Source organism: Myzus persicae, unplaced genomic scaffold (assembly GCF_001856785.1).
Source record: "Myzus persicae strain clone G006 unplaced genomic scaffold, MPER_G0061.0, whole genome shotgun sequence".
In the NCBI taxonomy this organism is placed as follows: domain Eukaryota; kingdom Metazoa; phylum Arthropoda; class Insecta; order Hemiptera; family Aphididae; genus Myzus; species Myzus persicae.
Window position 1 is genome coordinate 461,406 of NW_019101047.1, and position 9,927 is coordinate 471,332.

The following is a 9,927-nucleotide window of genomic DNA, read 5'->3' on the forward strand; positions in this document are numbered from 1 at the left end:
CGGGAAAAAATGTGTGTTCGTCCAAACTGCGTTATTTTTATTATATTTTTTTGAATGAATGTTTACATTTTAACCCAATGTTCCATTCAAAATGGTAGCACTCAATATTATTATGTAATAGTTCTCTCACACGAGTATAATTGGTGATGGTCGGGCGGAGAAAGTGGGTGAACTGAAAAACGACGCCCTGCCAAGAGAAGGAACCCCTTACATAAAATGCGATAAATCTAGTAGCTGAATTCAAGTATAAAATAAGCTCTGCGTGCTTACCGTCTTAGTTTTATTTTGGGGTGACTGGGTAGATTACGTATTATTTGAGCGTTAAAATGTCTGCCGTCCTTTGGCTATAAAATCCTAGTTGTGACACAGGGGCCTGGGAGGAACCTATATATGTGTACAAGTGTAAATATAAATAAATATTGTACAAGACGTACATTTTACGAAAAGGGTATAGCAAAATACTGTTTTTTCCATACCATATCGCGAGTCTATCTGTAATAAGGGTTATGTCAATGAGTTTTTGAGGAAACCAAGAATAAACATTTCAAGTAACAAGAAATTTATTTTAACACTATAATATGATTGAGAATTATAAGGCAGTAAATATTAATTTTTTATGTAGATTATTATACAAACACATCATATTACTAACAATAATTAATATAAAAATACATGTAGGTAAAAAAAATGTTTCAACTTTTATATCATTACAAATTGACTTAACTCATTACCTGTATAATGTATTAAAATATAGGTATATGGTTTATATGAGTAATATGTTAGTCACCAGCTATTATGTAACCTCAAACCATAAACATAGTAAATAATTCAAATTTAAATAATACATCAATAATACTATATTGTATACATGTATGAAAATAAGCGCTAGTGTACTACTACTAATGGAAAAAGAAACACTATTAAATTGTATTTTAGTGGCGTATGGAGGCAAATTGCGAACAACTTTATTTTATCAGACAAGTGATAGCTTAAACGTAAACGAGTCACTTCCGTAACTGCTAAATCTTTTCTCGTTGTGCATTAGCTTATTTTCAAATCAAACCAGATATTGTGATGGACCAATCGCAATATACATTAAAAACAAATAAACTATAGCAGCGACTCGAATCCACCAGAACACCGTGAACTCACATAATTATACGGCAGTATAATATAGTTTATTCCCCTAAACGTTTTGGTGAAAACAACTAGTCATACAGTGCACACGGGACGTTGGATTGACAAAACCTTTTCGCGGACACAATATTATAGTGTCACATTGGCTCTAAGTCCGCCTGTCGAGAGAGACTATAGGTCTCCCCGATGTCGCCCCACAATATACCCTCCCCTAATTCGTAATAATAATCGCGGAGGAGTCGTTCCACGGAAAAAGTTCCCTCGTGTTTACGTTCGGAAAACTGCCGCCACCGAGGTGCATTGTCTGCCGAGTCAAAGACTTTATGTAGATATGTGCGTGTGTGCGTGTGTGCGTGTGTGTGTGTGTGTGTGTGTGTGTGTGTGTGTGTGTGTGAGTGTGAGTGTATTATAATGAGATCTCACCGTCACGACCGTGAGAGAGCTCGGGTTGATTTATCGTGAGCAGCCAATCCAATTATTATACAGCGGCGGCTGAAGGTGCTGTGTGTGAGCGAGTGAGCGCGATCGCGCAAGGCAACAAGGTCACCCACCTCCGCCGCCGCACGACAAAACCCGGTCAACGCCGCCGCCGCGCTCGCGAGTTTATGTTATTTTCTTCTTCTTCTTCTTCTTCTTCTACTACTACTACTACTACTACTATTACTACTACTACTTCTACTACTTCTGCAACTACTATGCACGCTATAATATACTCCTTCATCTCCTTCGTCTCCGCGGCGGCGTGCGAGTTGACCCCACGCCATCGCCCGATCGCCGCCCGCCCGCCCGCCCGCTGCAGTCTCCTGGACATTTGCACCGCGCCGCCGCGCATAGACGACCGGCGGCGGCGGCGGCGGCGACGTCGGTACCAGAGTTGGATGACCAGCGGCAAGTTTGAAAAAAAAAAAAAATAAATAAATAAATACAAAAAGGACGCCATGTGTGCACGTCTCGCGGTAACATTACGCGTATTTGTATACATTTATTGTGTATATTATTATGTATGTACGATAATAAAACGCACGCGAGATGTGCAACGGCCGCGTAAACAAGACCACTGCTGCCGCCAAGGTCGTCTCTCTTTGTGCCGTGTATACGCGCGCGCCATCGTCCCACACACGCGCACACACTTTGTGTTCAATTACGGCGGCGGCGGCGGCGGCGGACTGGTGCACACTGCATGTATGTGTACCCATAGGGGCATATGCCACTCGCGTCCCGAATCGTATAATCCGTATGAAAGTCGTGCGTCCCAGCGAAATTGCCATCATCACACCTGACTATATGGGCGTGTAAGTGCGTACAAGACCATCACGAGATAAAATATGTGGTCTGCGCAGTTATTGTATGGTCAAAACAATGGTACCACCGTTAATTATTCACGTCCCGCGGTGTGCAGGCGCCTACTCAAATACTTTTCTGCCACACTAGTTGCGTCCCCAAACGATACTTCGATACTCCGCGGCAACAAACTTACCATGACCGTTAGACCGAAACTTATATTTTAGGCGACTAGTGTAGCACTATAATATGACCTCTATATTATATTCTCTTGTATATTCATAGACCATACGATAACCGATTGGTATGATAAATGATTATGTTATTATTACTAGTATATCTATATTGAACAAATTACTATCTAAAAAGCTTAACTGCAGCAAATACAGATCTACATAATTAGTAAAATAGCAAAAAAAAAAAATACAAAATACTTTAAACTGTCAGCAATCATAATAATTCATACATAAGTAGGAGGATGTCGGCCCAATGTTTGTTTTCTCTCTCAGACCCTAGCGCAGAATAGATAAAACGCTTTCACCTAAAATCGTTTTTTTATGATTTTAGAGTAATCTTAGAGTACAATTGTAGAGGATAATATTTTTGAGGGTATTACATATCGGGTTTGTTTTATTATTATTTGATTTTGTATTCGAATTTCAAAATAAAAAATATAATTTGTTAATTTAAATGATGTTTAAATTGTTTTGAGACAGTGTTTAGACAAATCAATTTGTCATACTCTCAAAAATATTATCATCCATCGTTTTTGCGATAGGTGATTTTACTCTTAGACTACTCAAAAACATAAAAACAAATTATTCTGTGTAAATTCGTTTTGTGTATGTCATGAGTGGGCAAAAGAGAGAAAACAAACCGTGAGCTGACATCATCTTACGATTTAAGGCTAAAATAGTTTTTTTAAATTATTATTATTTTTATATGTTATGATTATTATTTTTCAATGTTTTATTGATATCGATAGTTTTATATTTTATTCTACTATAGAAGCAGTGTAGCATTACGTGTCTAGCTTCAGAAAAGGAAACAAGATCGCTGTTGAATTTAGTACCTGTTTAATACGAATAAACCTTTTTTGGGAGCAAGACAAGTAGTATACAGCTTAAAATTAACGTTTTTTACCATCAGAAATTCGTGAAACACTACCTATATTACTGATGTTTAATAATATATATATATAGATATTAGATATACCATTGTCCTGCGTGGCTGCATGTGTTCGTTACCGGTTCGTCCAGCAGGTCCCGTCAAGTAATAGCAGTGCCATGTATACATGCATTTTCAATGAGGGTGGAGGGGAGGGGGTATTTTAGAATATATATATATCATGTAATATAAAACGGTTTTAATTTTGTTTTTTATTAGTTTATTCATACCTTCACAACTTTTGTAAAAGAATTTATAAGAAATAAGAAATATCAATGTATTTATTAAATACTACTATTAAGGCATTTTCACTTTTTTAAATATCGAAAAAACCCAATGGAGGTTTTAAACACCCCTCCCTTTCCCTGTCCTCCCCAACTACTAGATAAAAATGGTATACAATTTTTTACTGAGGTATCATGGACATAATTATTATTTAATGTGTTGAGAATGAAATTATCAAACGAAAAATGTACCGAAAAAACCTACTGTAAATACAAGTAACAAGTTATGATAACTTAACACTTTGGATGACGAAACCAGAAAGTTCATTTGGAGTGAGAGCATTGCAATCAGTCTTCTCTGCAATATATTTTCTGACTGAAGTATGTTTTAATGTTTCTCAAGTCAATTATTGCTAAATACCATATTCATCAAAGGTCGGGATAATAAATAAAATCATATTCAGGACAGTTTGTTTTAAAGTTATTAATTAAGTTAAGCACTGGTTCAATTTAAACTAATCAGGAGTAAGTATAAATTCTGATAATGAGCTTTACAATAATTTACTTTATAAACGATTACAATTTATTCAAATTTTTAAACTAATAAAAAAAGCAAATACAAATATTCTCATAACTTTACATAGATTATACAAGTAACTTAATTGTGCTTAATTTAGTGTTTTTTTTATCTCTGGGTTGTATAAGATAACAAACATTTTTTTTTAAATTTAATTTATACAAAAGGCATGGTTGTTTTTTTTTCTAAATTATTTATCATACTGTTTTTTTAACAATTGAATTTAACAAATATTTGTTATCAACGAGGCAACGTAAAAAAATATTTATACTATGTTTAAAACAAATATTATACTGAAAATTAGGTAAGACCGGTATGAGTATGTCAAGATCTTCTAAAATGAAATACGCGTGTGTACAGGCTGAAGTGGTTTTGAGTAAATACTTATGTCATAACTTATGCAAATAACTAATAAGTGAATGCGGTTGTCGGTGTAGCAAATAATATTAATAAACCATGTTTTATATCATACAAAATTTCGTTTTATATGCGTTTTAAAGCGCATTTAAAATATATTCTTTAACGAGTTAGGATAATATTCTTAAATTACATCGATAAGCACACCGAATGTATTGTATTTTTTATACTAAATAATTGGGTGGGTATACATAGGTACCTTATAGTAATTACCTTCCGCCGAAACTACTATAATTATATCATAGATAATATTTAGATAAAATGCTAATTAATTATAATATGTTTTGATTTAATAAAAACTCATTGTTCATAAAACTATAATCTAGCACTTAACAAAACGTTTGTTAAACATAAGTTAGTCATTTTTGTCTTATAATATTATGTGTTTGATAGATAAATTCTCTACAGACACGTTCATTTTTATCATTTAAATATGATAGTTAATAATGTCTATGTTATATCATACACGGCATACTTATATTAATATATATTTTAAGGGATTTAAACACTCATCTGTACATCTGTACAAGCTGACAAGCATATAAGTCTACATATAAGTAGATAAGGTGTTGGGTTAAAGTATAAGATGTACAATTTCTTGAAAGACGACAGAAGTGACAAGAATGACAAAGAACTGAGGAATGGACCCTTTAAAAACGCCGTCAGGCAATAGTATTTTAAATTTTGTAATGATAGTTTTAAACTTTTTATAAAAAACTGTTTGGTTTCAAAAGAATAACTTCATTTTCATAATTAGTTACATACTTACATAACGTTAGAAATTGAATTACACATAAGTATTACAATCAATCAATTTAAGTAGGTATGTGCTTAGAAATAATGATTGTCGTAGACATTTATTTTTTTGTAAATTGTTAGGTTTAGTTGTATTTAATAACACATTTATAAAATACATTCGTACAGCGAAAACTAATTAATTATAATGACATGACAATTTTATTATTACTAGAACAATTAATATTCTATATTCTACAATTCTACATTATGTAATTATACCTACAATATAGGTATAGGTGTGGAGTTCGTAAAAGTAAAACATTATAATCAATAAATTAATCAGGTTTTTGTTATACTTTCATACTATTTAATGTATAATAAATGTTAATAAGTTAGTGAATTATAATATAATTAAATATTTTTAATCATCACTGTTTGAGGATTATACTTAGTTTAAACTTTAAAGGTTATATTGCTTTAATATTTTTAACCAATTATACCCGAAGCCCTTTTTTGATACTAACTAAATTATATTATTACTTAAATAAGTATTTTATTTTTCATATTATCTGTACTTTGCAGTACTCACTACTTTGCAAATTCGAAAACAAAAATTTTAAAAATTTCATCTATTCATGGTTTAGTTTGGGTTAGCAAAAAGTTTTAATTTAATTGTACTTAATGAGATTTTAATTTGTAAGAAACTTTTTTTTAATTTTTAAAATCTTATATGATGGTTTTGTTAAGAAAAAAGTAATTTCTACTTCAAACATAGTTTGAAAAATGTATACGAAAATAATAAAATATATGGTATAACGTATACATCAGTTTTATGTTTCAAATAGGATTTGAGAGGCATATGAATATGTTTAAATATCATTCGATAATAATAACTCTGTTTTTAATTTATTTCGTAAATATAGAACAACAGATTCTGCTGCCATGGACAAACTGTTTATCATACACGTTAAAATATCGAATATCATCACATCGATGTGTATATATTAAAATAAAATACGGTATTATATACCATAATATATGCGTGTTCAGAGATTATTTTTTAGAATTTTAACCGTTGAAACTTATAAGAATATTATATTTTCGCATAATCCAAAACCATAAAATTAAGTGCATTTTTGGATTACAAAACATTTTAATTAGTTTAGATAATATTTTAGTAAAACACAAAAATTGAATTTTTTTAGTGCACCATTTATTTGTGATTTTTAAGGTTTAAGTAACCTTGTTCAAAATATACTAATTAAAGTTGCACGAAATAAGGTGTATATAAACTACCGAAAGAAGCATTAAAAAATGCCTCTATATTGAAATTAAAATAACAACGTATCCAGGATAATGAATTAGTATACGTTGGTACTCATCTTAATGTAAAATTTGATTATCGAGTATATATACATAGGTATAAAAGACAAGTTATACAAACACGTACGTTAGACTTTTTACACTTTTTGTACCTTATTCATAAGTGACTAAATCTGATAAAATATAACCATTTCTTCGATAGTAAAATAGTAAATAATGTTAAAAAATAAGAAATGAGTAGGTAAATTAATTTGTTTTATAAAATAAGAAGAAAAAATAAACGCATTGTCTGTCATCGTCAATGTTGTCATAATGATGTTATGAATTTATGATAATATAAACATAATTAATAATGCATTATAATATTATCATAATGTGAGATAGGTGTTATCTTTTTCTCCGTAACAGAATACCGAAAAAATTAAAATTAAAGATAATTTGTTTAAATGGAATACATTTTGAGGTCATTGAAATTCAACGGAGTAATGAACAATCCTTTTGTCGATTCATTGTTGACGATTTTATGGCGATGTCATAATATTATGCGCGCGATATAGTATTACGCCGTGATAGCGACATGCACTACCTATAACAGAAAATTATGTTTGAGTATATGACGTGCCGACTATCGATTTTTCGTATAGTTTTACAAGTACGATTCCTATTATTGTTTATAACTAATTACACATTATTTAGTGTATTCCAGACATACTCGTACCAGAACACCACCAATATTTATAGAAATAAAATATAAATATTATTGAATGTCCAAAGGTAGGGAGGGAGGTTAAAGCTTCTTAGCCACCCCCCCCAGATCCGGGCCTACACAGTTTGGATAATAACGAAAAACATTTGGCTATCAGTCGCAGAAAATATTTTAGTATATCCGTGGTGTCTTATATAATATATTATGGTGTCACTCTAAACAGCATTTTTATCCGCTATGCGTTTGACCACCTCTGCAGGCCCGCCTAGTCATACACAACAAGCGGGCCATTGCGCACTCCTCCGTATTATAAAATGACCATTGATTAAATATATTTAAATATATTTAATCGATGGTGTAACATTATACAATAACAGTTGCGAGATATAATTATACTACAATAACAATATCGTTAGATCCATATAAATGTAATATGATTATAGAGTATAGGCACTACACTTACCTATATCGACGATGACGGATGAAATGGAAAACAACAATCGACGAAACAGGAGCGCTGAACGGACGACTGTACAGTGAATATAAATAGCGTATTATTGAAGCGTATTATTGAAACGTACTATTAAAGTTATTAGTGTTATTACATAATATTATTTGGACGTAAATCGACGCAACAGAATTCGCGAATAAAAATAAGAACAACCGATAACTTGGCGAATGATAGCGCGTGCGCATACAGGAGAAGGACGGGGAAGGATGGACCGAGGTAAATATCAACGCAGACCAGTATCGACTGGGGGATGGGGGGGAGGGGAAGCGAAAGAAAGCCCGGTAAACCGCAGCACAGAGTGATACGGTTTATAATAATGTACAGCCGTTGACGTACAACAACAACAACAACAACAATATAATAACAAAAATAATAATGAAGACGACGATAAGAATAGTAATAACAAAAATAATAATAGTAATAATAATAACAACAATAATAATAATAACAGTGTATAATGTTATCACGAGTACGGAGCGTCTTGTCACTCTCAAGGCGTGTCGACTGCACAAAGCACGACTCCGGAGTGCGCAACGCGTCGCCCAAGTTCAATGTCAAAAACGCGGTCGGCGCATCCCATCCCCTCGTCACCGCGCCACCATCGCTGGCCGCCGACCGTGCGGCGTGACAGCAGGGCGGGCTGCCGGCCGAACTTTTTCCGAGGCTGCGGCGGTGGCACCCGCGCTCTGTATACACATATATTTTGTACTCCGAGCACACCGATTTAAGGTATAAGTCTGCTCGTAGTTCATGACGGCTATTTATTACAGTATAACACCATAATAATGACACTAACAATATTATAGATGTTCGATATTATCATGGACTATAGTTTATAGTGCAATAGAGATGTGAGTTGTGAGTGTCTCCAGTTTCGAAATCAAATGTGTATTGCATACTGCACCCGCGGTTGTTGTGTGCCATTCAGTCGATGGCTGTTGTATAATATATTGTTAATTATTAGTGTGTTGTAAAATTGAATCGATCGAATAGTATTGTGACTACACAATAAATATTATTGAAAATGAACTATCGACACATCACATCAACAAATATACCGATAATCGATATAATATATTTTTTTTTTCCATTATTATTCTCGGTACAACACCAATCACGAAGTTTACAACAAAAATAAATATCAACTACACTTAAACATCTACAATGGTTTTTTTTTTTATTAAGTTGTACCTGATATCAATAAGTCTTAGAAACGAGATGGTTTTGTTGGTGTTGTCTTTGATAAGGACTAAAGCGTTCAAATAGGTTGTCAGATATTCCTCATAAGCTTTTTCTAGTTTCCATATGGTTTGGACAAAATATATATCAATATAATAATATACTTTGTTGTATGTATAATATTTTCCATGATACAACGCATAATGCCGAAAATAAGAGTCACAATTTAAACACCTGTCTAAAAAATGTAAGCCTTGTTCACAACCTAGTACCTAAATATAATGTACCACCCTTGAGCGTTTTTGATTTTTTCAGACTCTATATTGGCTCCTAACGTATTATTATGATCAACAATAATATAAACCATACGCCTAAATATACCTATATTTCTACGATACACAGTCAACAATCGTGTTTCATATATTATAGGTACTTTACACCATTTTAATTCTCTATATGAACACACCAACACACTTTAAAGCATAGAATCTTACATTGCATTGCAATGTGATCATTAATTTATAATCACAGCTATAATCTTATCATAATAATGTTCAAGGTATTGTCGGGGTGTACATAATATTTGTATTATGTTATACCTAATGAAAATCGTCGGAGACGTCGCTTAACTCGATTATTTCATCAAGGTTTTCCAAATTAGATTTTA

The 9,927-nt window shown here is 32.6% G+C and overlaps 1 protein-coding gene across 1 annotated transcript in view; it reads right to left on the bottom strand.

Moving 5' to 3' along the window:
- LOC111027516 (brain tumor protein) overlaps positions 1-8,429 on the bottom strand; it is a 65,799-nt gene extending 57,370 nt beyond the window's left edge. Inside the window, exon 1 of the mRNA XM_022305915.1 lies at positions 8,034-8,429. The gene's annotated coding sequence lies outside the window, so the exon portion shown is untranslated. The remainder of the gene's footprint in view (positions 1-8,033) is intronic.
- Positions 8,430-9,927: the final 1,498 nt, after the last annotated feature.